Below are 11,689 nucleotides of genomic sequence, written 5' to 3' on the forward strand. Positions count from 1 at the left end.
GATGCAAATAATAAGTAACACAGTTAGCAGGTTGTCTTTATAATCACTTTAGTATGTAAGCTGATTTATTTGTTACCCACTTTATCAGTGAGCATATGAATGCTAGTAAAATTATAGTTCTGAATAACTGAATTTAAGCAATTTTTACTCCTTTGTTTCAACCAACAAAAATAGGTCAACAACTAAACAGTGGCTCTTGGCCAGGAATTAAGTAGAACAACACTAGGAATAGTGCCATCCGCAAAAATGTTAGAACAGGAGAGAATTTATCATCTAGGATCCTCTTACCTTTCAGGTTTTACATTGTACCTATCTGAGGTTTTCTCAGTAGGCATGGGGTTTACCCATGAAGATTCATGGAGAATAGTTGTTGAGGTTCAGGCTTGTAAATTGTAATTTCAGCACTTGGTATTTGCCTGTTGCAGTTGTTTAATGGTAACATTCTGAAATACGCCTTTTATAGCCTTATTCRCATTTGAATATACAGCGTCCATGAATAAACTCAGGGCATTTGGAGAGCTGGCAACAGAGGCACTTTGCTCCAAGTAGGCTGCTCTATGATCTTCACTTCTTCAATTTAAATAGAAGAAATTCTGAATTTATACCGTGATGTACCAAATTAGTGTCTTCGGAGGAAAAAAAACACTATTATCTAAGTACTCTCATATGTGATGTAGATTCTGTATGCATCCAAAGAGCAAGAATATTTTTGCCAGAAAATGTTTATTCTACAAAGTCAAATGTTTTGTGGAAATAACCTTGTGTCCTTCATAGTTGTAGTGTAGCTCCATAATGAAGGCTGCTCTGGCAGCAGCTTCTGTGTCTCCAGTTCTTTTGGATCCATGTTGGTCATGAGGCTGGGGAGGTAGCTTTCTTCCAGGGAGCTGGTATCTGGGAAGTTCTGGAAACTCTCAGTTATGCAGCAGGCCCTTTGAGCACTGGTGCAACAAAATAAGTTTCGAAAAACACATTCTCGCTCCAAAACTTTTTTTGAATTGTTGAGATGTCCTGTGGGACACAACTTCTAAGATTCAGCAATMCAAAGTAGTAACTCTGTTACTGCAAGTTTAAAATGTCAGTCATCTGCACAATGAAAAGTTTGGCATCTAGTTCTGAATCATTACAGCCGCAACTAGAGATGTTCCGTAATGTGGTCCTTGAACGCTCACCCCATTGACCAGTGGCACATTGAGTTCTACAAGTCTAATCACTTGAAGATTAMGATGAGCATGTGGAAGGGCTTGCACTAGCTTCTGACACACATTGTCAATGGACTCCTAGTACACACAGATTCTGACTTTCCAAAAGGGTGAAGTATTCTGATGATGGAGTTTGAGAGGCACCTTCATAGCTTTTGTTCCTAGCATAAGCTGCCATTTTACTGTAGATAAAAGAGCATGGATCATATATGATGTTCATACACTTGGCATGTAGGATCAGTTACAGATAGAGATTTTTAGGCAATGGTTTGAGATAGTGATCTCTCCTAATAAATCACTATAAGATTGATTATTCTAGACCATAACAAGAAGATTACACTGTCATGGCAAGGAAATATCTTCTAGTTGTGATCCAGGATAGTGGCTGTTCAAGGAATTTGGCCAGAACCAAATTGATTCTCAAGCCATCTTTGGAGCTAAGCCAAAGCTAAAAAAAATGTGTAGTGTTTTCCTCTGCAGCTGAGAAAATGAAGCTATTTGCCTACATGTGTGTGTATACACAAGAAACACATTAGGCATACCTATACAGGTTGCTCTGTTTAGATAAAGTTATGAAAATGAAATGAAAACAATGAAAACAATTGATAAATGTTAGGCCATTTGCTAAAATTCTCAAGCCATGTACCTTGCAGAGCTGTGACTGAAGTTTTGATTCTGCTAACCCACTTTACTTAATGTGAGTTGCTTCCATGGAGATCAATAAATCTGCAATGTATTGTTTCATATTCTGTCTTTATGTAAACCTTGCTGGGTTTTTTTAGTTGTCTTTTTCCTAACTAGTAGGAATGCACTAAAGTGCATTTAATAGCTCACTTAAGGTGTCATCCATTACTATGAGTTACTGTTAGAACTAATTAATAGAGCTGAAATTATTTTCTAATGAGAAATTGAGGTATTCCAGTGTTAAAAAAATTACCATTCATAGCTAAATAATGTTTAACAATGCAAATAAGCTGATAATTATTTTTCAAGCCATAGAAAAGATCTGTGACACTTTATATACTACTTTTGTGATCCTGATTATTTCTGAAAAATACCTTTGGATAGAAATAGTCTCAAGAAATTTCCCTGGACAAAAGGTACTTTCTAAAATGCACAATGAATGAGAGCTCTCCTCTTGGTYATATAGGGCCAGATTCAGCTGCTATTTCTCACAGTAAACAGTGATGAAGAGAAGGAAAAAGTAAGAGTCAGGAATGTAGGTGGTGGAGGAAATCATGCAGGATCTTGGCCAAATTTTCCTGTCTGCTCCAGATAAACCTCTTTCCTTCCCTTAGTGTAGGTATTAAAAATGCAGCCCAGTTAGGTTAAGATCTTTTGGATCCTTCACAGTAAATCATGCTAACAGCAAGAGGACACTGTCACTGTGCAACAGCTATTGAAACGGAATGTATTTTTAGGTCATATATGTGGCAAATCAATGCAATTAGGCCACCATAAACACAAAGGAAAAATGAAAGTCTGACTTGGTGTGACAGTGTGAGGCATGTGAAGTAATAACCCCCCAAAAATCAAGACTCTTGATTTTCTTATCTTTCCAGATCTAGTCTCCTTGGGTGTTACTTGAAGCAACGGTCTCCTGTTGGAGGAAGCGTTAAATTGATGATGTCCTTTTAAATGATTAGTCGAATGTCACAGGCATTATTTACTGATGAGGCAGGAGTTATTAAAGACACAGGTGAAAGTTGTGTTCCCTTCTTTGCCATTTTTCACTGTCACAACCATTCCCAGTCAATATTAAAGCCTATTTTGAAATGACATATACTGACAGTTTCTCGTCACTGTTAACTTCAGTAAATGATATATCCTCTTAGTTTGTTTTGATTTTTAACCCTTCTTCATAGTCTTTATTGTATTACAAGATGTTCATTTAATGACAGAAATTTTTGTTTCTATGAAAAGCTTTCCTGAAAGTGTTGGGTGTTAACATTTTTTTCTGAGTCAGCTGGTATTAAATACTTTTTTATTTAGCTGGTTTATGGTAATATATAATCAATTGGTAAGTGGGTCACATGGCTTCCTTCTGCTGGTCTACTGCTATGCACRGGCTCATTAGTTTATACACCTGACATTTTAAGTAGATCCAGGTTTCTCTCTAGCAACACAGTGCCATTAACTGCCAGGGGTATGATCTACTATTGCAGCTTTTGGTTTTATCTGTACATTAGAGTTGTCTTCTGTCTTTGAATTGTCAGATAGCATAAATCATCCTCCAGTTCACAGACATCGCCTGCTCTGCAGCAGAGGAGTGTTCTTTGATGATTCTTTAATTTTCCAGCAGAATATGAGGTATTTATTGTAGTCCTATTTTCGACTGCCTGTTTTCCCCCACTCCTGGCCTTTCCTCTAGGACTGCCTGCTTCTTCTTTTTCACAGTTGAAGTGGGGATGCACAAACTGGGTATCAACTTGTCCTCCTTAAAAATGGATTTACATTCTGGGTTAGTTTCAACCKTACGGGACCTGGTGGTCATGTCCTACATAGTGTTCTGGGAGGCTTCCCTAATATTGGAGGTTTTGCTTAAAGTCCCCCATCTTGATTGTGTTTTATGTTGTAACATCTTGCCTCAAGAATATGACCAATTTGTGTCTTTTATGTTCTGATGTCAGAAGAAAGCAGAAAGAGTAATGAAGGTAGTATTTTATTTTCTTAAATTYTTCTTTTAATTATTTGAAATGGAAATAATTATTTCATAGAAGTAGAAAAGGAGCTCTGACTCAGGACTTCGGAAAGTTTGGGGTTGGCAGAATTGGGCCTGGAGCCTGTTGGTGTGCAAATAATGGGACCTAAGAAACAAGGGGAGAGTGTGATAGGCCAGCAGCAGCTTGCTGTGCCAAGGTTTCCCTGCCTTCAGGGAGCTTTGGTAGAGTCCTTGCYGATGTTTTCCTAATTTTGTAAGCTGATTTAGTAATCAAAATATTTGAAACTGTTCCATAGGTCAGTCTGTCTTTAGTCAATACTTTATGCTAAACACATAAGACCAGTGTGCTTATCTTCGTCCAAAATTCTAATTTTTATCGTTCCCTTACCATCCTTGAAGAATACTATTATGAGCGTCTACCTGGTTATTTTTCTTATTCGTTGAATATTTCCATATTCTGCTCCCAATAGTCTCCAGGACCGAAYGCAATCTGTCTGACTGCTGCTGCTTTCTACCTTTGACAATGATTTTTCCCCTCTTAGGTGAGAAYGATTACCAGTGATAGCCTGAGCACCTCCTGGACTAAAATCTGTGGATGTTTTACAGTGAAGCATTTTTTGATGTTACTTACAATARGTACTTAAGAAATATGACATAAAAATGCAACATTTTCAGCAGCTTTATTCCTATTCAACCTGATTCTTGTGTTTTTCTTTTTTTAATGAAGCTATCTGAATATCTCACCTGAGTGTGTTACCAAGCAATGCAACGTTTTCAGAGGTGGCTTTTAAGGGGAGTTAGTAGTTGAAGTACAAAAATCATCGCAACATATGTCCCTTGTATAGCTAGAGAATATCAGATGACTTAAGGTATGCCTTTTAATTGTAGCAGTTCTGATTCTGCACACTGTGGCGTACGTAATGTTTTCRAATGTTTTAATTTCTAAATAAACTTTACAAAATGAGCAAGCCATTGGCAAGAGCACTRCAAAACCTTCCTGTTGTGGTTCTCACACCCTTGTGTTTCTCCATTACCTCTGTTAACAACTATACTAGAAACAAGCAGCAGATTTTTTCCACTCTGTGAGTAATTGTCTGCACAGCAGTGACAGATGTGCAATATAGCAGCTTCTTCAGGAAAAAATTAACAGTTTGTCCAGCATGTCAGCTCGCTCTTTTTAGTGCTTCGGAGGTCTTGGCCCCATTATGGATGATTTAGAAATTGAGGCAAGCTAAGACCAGCTGCCTGAGTTGAAAGCCTTAGTTAGTAGGCCTCATCTGCATTCCAGTATTCACTTACATCTAGAAATTGGTAGGGCCCCTCTGGCCACAAGATGAGTATGGGCTGACAATGCCTTGATTTGTTGAGAGAGAGAATAAATGGGTTTTTCAGAAGATGAGGAAATATCACCATTACTGGCCAATTTACAGCATTTTATCTGTTCTTCAAACATGTCACTTTTGTTATTGTTGCATGGTAATTACATAGTGAAACGGAAAGAAAACAAATTCTGGTTACATATTCAGATGGATTGCAAAATCATATAATCCTGATAAATGCCCATTTATGATACACACGGATGAAAGGTTCATTTTAATTTTGAATAGCTAGCACAGCCATAAATAGGATATAGGATTAGATCCCACAGAATCCGATTACCTAAAAGCAAATAGTATTTTTCTTCACTTTTTTCATAACCAGGAAATTCAGTGTTTGCAGGGTATTTAAATAAGCAGGTTTTCCCTAAAAATATTTGAAGTAAATATAGTTTAATAATTTTTTATATTTTAAATATAATCATTTAGGACTGTTCAGCTATGTCTGTCTCGAAAAACTCATTTGTAAAAAGATATCAACATATCAACATTGCTGAAAAAGATGTCTCACAGATATACTCTGTACAAAGTACACATTTATGACAAAGAAGCTTTACTTATTGGATATTTAGTATAACTGAGCAAAAGATATTCAGTATTGCTTCTGTACTATGAATTGCAGCATTTATCCCTTCTTAACACTTCTCCAGAAAGTTTTAGGGCCAAATGATTGATTTAAGAGGGAGACTTTGACAAACCCCCAGGCAGCTGCATCTCTGATGAGTTATTACACCAGAATCGTTGTCCAAAATATAGAAAGCTCTGTTTTTCTCACTGGAAAGAGGTAAGGAAAACAGTTGTGTGGAAATACACAGATACRTTAGCAGAAAGCTATTCAATGGTTTCCTGATTGTTAAGAGATGAAAAGAAACTGTGTGGAAAGTTCTCTGCTCTGTAAATCCTTCGTGCCCAAATTATATTCACGAGACCTTTAGTCACATGCTGGTAGCGGTGGGGAGTTTGCCGAAGAGCAGGGGTGGGGGAAGAAGGGTCCCGAAGCTTTCACCAGGTCTCCCCGCTCGCACGTCTCTGTCCCGGCAAGGCAGACAAACTCATGGAGTCCTGCGAGGCACAGCGAAGGCTGCCTGAAATGTGTTAAACAAGCTTGGTACAGAAATGGCCACCTGCAGGTATCCTGTGCTTCAAAGGAAAGAAAGATTTGCAAGCTTCAGTGGCAAAAGCTTTGGACATGGCAAAACCCAGTCACATGTTGCTCTAGGCCAGCCTTTATGTTGGGCAATATGTCCTGGAAGCAGGAGATAATGAAGGTGGTTAATTGTAATTCTAGCACAGAGGAATACAATCAGGCCCTTACTAGATGTTTACCTGCATCAAAGCCTAGACTGATTTTTTTTCAGCTATTTTTATTCAAATGTGTCATAAACATGACTAGGTACCAGCAATCTGAACAACCAGCCCTTAGTTAGGTGTGCTCTGAACTGATTAAATGGTATCTGCCTGAACTTTTGTACCACGTAATTTAAGATTTACAGTTAGTAAGCTTACAGTTTAGTATRTATTATATATACTAAGGCTGAGTCTATACTGTACCTGAGGCTGTTGCAGGTAAATATTACACAAATGACTGGCATCATTCTCTTCCTCTACCTTAAACCATATTTGCAATAATTTCTCTTTGTAATAATTTAAACTTCTTTTTTTTTTGGCAAATCCTGAGTCTGTATGTAGCTGTTTACATGGCTGGTACCCAGAAATGTTTTCAAAAGGCAACTTTATAGTGGGTCAACCAACAGGGCAATCCAAAATCCTCAATTCCCTTTGGAATGGAAAACAGGCTCATTCCTGGGGCAACGTGGAACAAATATCCAGGAGATCACAGCAAAAGGAAGTGACAAAAACTTTTCCTAAGTCTCTAGTGGGAGTGCAACRTGGTGTAGAGTTCCAGCCTTTCATTACTAGCAAGCAATATTAAAAAACAGGAATGTCACAGGGCTGTTCTGGAGAGCTGGCGATGGCTAAAACTCCAAAGCTCACATTTAGCAGTCAGCTGGTGGTMCCTTTTTTTTCCCCCAGAAGAACTGCTAGAAAATATTGTAGTGAAGTGACTTTTTTAATGTTGAGGTTAGTATCTGTGTAGCATGCATGCTCCCAAAGCCTTGAAGAATACTTTTTGTAAACTGAAGAACCTCTGGGAGACAATGACGGAGCTCTGCTACTTCAGACTTTTGAAGCTGGACTTTCAGTCTGTTAGAGGTCCAGATGGAAATGCCCAATGTACGTTCACTGATGATGCCAGGTGGAGTGATATGTGGAGAAACTACTCTACACCACTGTAGAGGAAAATGCATGACATGATCTGAATTATAGTCTTCTGTGTTTCTATAGCAGTTGTATTGGAAAAGTGTCTAAAATGCCCTTTCCGTGTTAYTGTCATGAAGTCACTTTCATAGTCCTTACTGGGTTTCATTGTGACTTTAGCATTGACTTATTCTTTTCCTTAACAGTTTTTTTTTCATGTGTTTCAGGGTAAAGTAGTGACAAATATGCAAAATGGCTATACAACGCATGTATTTGGAGAAGTACCTGTAAGATAAATCACTGCAGTTGTCTGAAAGCATTCAGAACAAGTGTTTTTGCTACACTTTTGAAAAGTTGGCTGTATCTCTGAGCATTACGTATGTGTTATTTTGATACCATTTACCTTCTAAATCTTTTCTGAAGATTGTAACACAATGTTTGTGAACACCAGAGGCTAGTAATACTTGTTTCTCCCACTGAAGAAATAACCCATAGCCTGAAATCCATCCTTTTTTCAGGTATTCAGAGGCTGTAACCAAATGTGTTCGTCCTCACAGGTACATAGATTTGGAAATCGTAATACTGCTGCTTTCTGTTACCCAGAGTGAAAAATATGCTGTTAGCCTACTTGAGTCCATCACCACCCTCTCCTCTGTACGCTCACTCACATTCGCATCTGCAACTACTGTAACTTCTGCATTGCAAAGAAGTGACTTCTCCACTCCCTGTTTGCTGCCACRGGGCTTTTGTGTCCTTACCTATTCTTTAACCAACTTTCCAATGTGGCTCGGCAATAGAACTGCAACACAGGCAGARAAAGCAGTCAGGGAATAACCAAAGCAGAGGGAAAGCAAACTCAAAGAAAAGCCTGGGTTAGGGAGGGAAACTCTTTCGCTGAAAGTGGCAGCATCTGCCAGTGGCTCGTCTACAGACCTGGAAAATCAGATGGCCCCTCACTACCCTCATGGAAGACACGACAAAAGATGAGCTAGCTTTCAAAGCAGCAATTTGTTATCCCAGTTGCCTTGAAACTATTCTGRGGATATTTCAAAAATTGGCTTGTTTCTATTTTGTATATGTGTATGTATGTGGGTTGTGCATGCTTGTGTGTGCACKCTGAGAAAGAGAAGCATTTTAACTTGAATGCCATTTGGAGCAGTTTCTCAATTTGGTCTTCATCTGTTACTCAATATGATGATATATATGCCCATTCAGAAAAAACATATATACAACTCTATAACAAAGACAAATTCTCAGCTTTGGCGAATCACTGTCTTGTTTATCCCCTCCTCTTTAGCATAAAAGCTTCCTGCTGCTTTATACAGTGTTAGATATAGGTATATGCCACTATAGTCTCACTTTAAACAAACATTCAAAGTGGCTGCAAGCACCCAAAGCGACTGCTGAAATCCAAATAATATGTGGTCATCACCTTTAAAGAGAAAATTAGTTTTTCCATGAAAAAAACTATGAAGAAATCCTTTTTAAAATTATTATTATCATCATGAAAATCTTAGTGGTACTGAATCTTCCGTAATGTGCTGTCTTCGTATACGATTGCTTCCAAATATAACTTCATATTTGATTGTAGGATCTGGAACATCAGCCTAKAGGAATGTACTGCTTAAGCATCTTCACATAGCTGCACAAATRTAGGACATTGCAGTTTACTCAAAAGCCCTAGTTTCTTCTTCTAGATATATCTGTAATAGGTGGTATTGTRTAAGAAATTGTGAGGGCAAGGAGAAAGCCATAGAGCATTCTGATAAAGCTGAAATCATAGCAAAGATGTGGATGCACTTCATACATAATTAGGGTAAAGTGCAGTTATCTCAAGAGTCCTTAAAATTACTTGTCATATAAAAAAAGAGAAAAAATCCTCTTAAATATTAGGAACTGGCATAAGGTCATTAAAACAGAGCTCAACAACAAGAATTAAAAATAAGTCATCTTCATATTAATAGTAGAATAGGTAGAAGCTGGATTCCCCAGCCATACCACTCTCAGCAGAGAGAGGCCTGGGACAGGCAGAAAACCTGTGGTGGCACCATCCCACAAAGCTGTGAAGCACTAACACTGCTGCTCCTTAGCCGCTGCTGCCGTACAAGGCTGTGATTATGCCCTCAATCCCTTTTCCTGCAGCAGTATGTTTGCAGCTCATCAGGGGTATATTGCTAAGAAAGACAAATGGTGTTTAGCTGCAGAATAGTTTCTCACTTTTGTGACACCCTGGGAGGGGCCAARTTCACAGCATATGAGGGTTTTGGTTCCTGTTCTCAAGGCCACTATAGTTTTGCATGGGTAGCGTTGTAGGTAAGTGACTATCTGGAGATTTAGTTAGAGGTGAAATCAATCTTTCACTGGGATCTTAGTCAAGTCTCTCTGTGACTCAGTTGTCCAGGAAAACCCCAGATTATTCCTGTGACTTAGTTACCTGCACATCCCTTTGCCTCTTATTTTCTGTGACAGCTTCAAGGTGGGCGTAACATTAAACCAACCCAAGTACAAGAATAGTCAAAGGGCTTAGGTCAGTCCYAATTCCCATGACCCCCCTTAATACTTTTACAGTTGCCTGCATCCATGTGCTTAGGAGAAGATGTAACAGGTATCTTTGTGAAAGTCAAGGCAGACGGAAGCATGGTGGCCTGGGTAAGTTGTTTGTAACAGTTCAACCAGCTAAATGTCAAACCGCTAATCTAGAAGTCGTTGTTCATTTTGTTTGAACTTGTGTATTCTATCTGCGGATTTACTCATTTTACTCTCTGATGTTTTATTTTGGGGGCTAGTGAGTATGGGAGAGATATTAAGGCAAAGCCATTTTCATGGGTTATGTAATTAATCCAGAATGTAATATATAAAATATACATGTAAAATGCAGAACACTGAAAAAAAATAGCAGTCCTGTTACAGTAAACCTAGATCAAAGTCGTGCCTGGTTCCAAAGTCCGACTTGCCTTGTACCAACATGCAGACATCTAAATGGTAGATGTAATCCAAAGTGCTGCCTTTGGCTTTGAATACAAAGGAGACGGTTATTTTTTCTCCAATTAACCTGTTGGTCAATACAAAGTCTCATATCCCTCCTAGACTGAACAACCACAGTGGCAGAAGGTAAGGACAAAGTAAAGCTTCAGATCCAGGTGTTGTCAACAGCGCGGGTTAGTGAYGAAACAGCATACAACGCTCCAGGGGCTCTCTTCACTCACAGATCTGTTACAAATTGTAGGTTTTTGTCTTCCCCCATGGTCACATCCTTCCCTAATAATCCAAGCAGAGCTCTCGGTGAGACTCCCGGGAGCAAYGGGCAAGGTGTTTTTGGTGGAGAGCCCTCTGCGTACTCAGTCCCGTAAGTAAGCGCTCACTGATGTAAAAAAGAATGGGGAAACTATTGATACGTTGTTCAACAATATCACTTTCTCTTTGAAAAACAAATTCTGCAGGGTCAGATTAAAGAGACTTGGAGCCTGGTAACTGGAGGGATCTGGTTTCCATCACCCAGCAGTCATCACCTTTAAACACAGATCACCACTAAACTGACTAAAAGCAATAGCTATTTTTTCTCACTGTCCTCTGCCATTCCCTCCCATAAACAGCAGATTTTTGTATGTTAATGTTTCTATTGTTTTAATATTCTTGTTTTCCTCATTCATATTCTAAGGTATTATTGTTAGTGCCAACTCATTTGATTTATTATTTAGAGAAAGCACTTGTTCAAAAAGTCAGCATTGGATATTAAATGATGATTGCTTGCAATGAATTTCTTCTTAACATCTGCAAAGACAATTTGGCCTTTTCTTCTTCCACTTAACTCTAAATGAGAGATCTTAAGCATAGTTAAATAGGATTCATAATATGCTGACTGAAAATCATCTTGAAATAGAGAATAGGAAGGTGCAATAGTTATCACATACAAAACCCTCTGAATTTAAAAATGGGGGAAGGAGAGAATGTTGTCTCTGCATGTACATCAGTCATGTCAGATTATGTATGTGGTGAAGAGAGAGAAAACTCCAGGGACAGAGTCACACATTTTCTGGAGATATGGATCTGATCCATTAACTTCCTCTCTACTCACTAGGTTTTAAACTGTCAAAATTATTGTGTTAGYGTGTGATTAGCATTTACAAAAAAGCTGCCTAAATTAAGACAAATGTTTTTGTCTGCTTAACTGTGTGCTASCTAAAAATACAGCA

The sequence above is a fragment of the Rhea americana genome, unplaced genomic scaffold, assembly GCF_003343005.1.
Source record: "Rhea americana isolate MKP2758 unplaced genomic scaffold, rheAme1 scaffold_127, whole genome shotgun sequence".
In the NCBI taxonomy this organism is placed as follows: Eukaryota; Metazoa; Chordata; class Aves; order Rheiformes; family Rheidae; genus Rhea; species Rhea americana.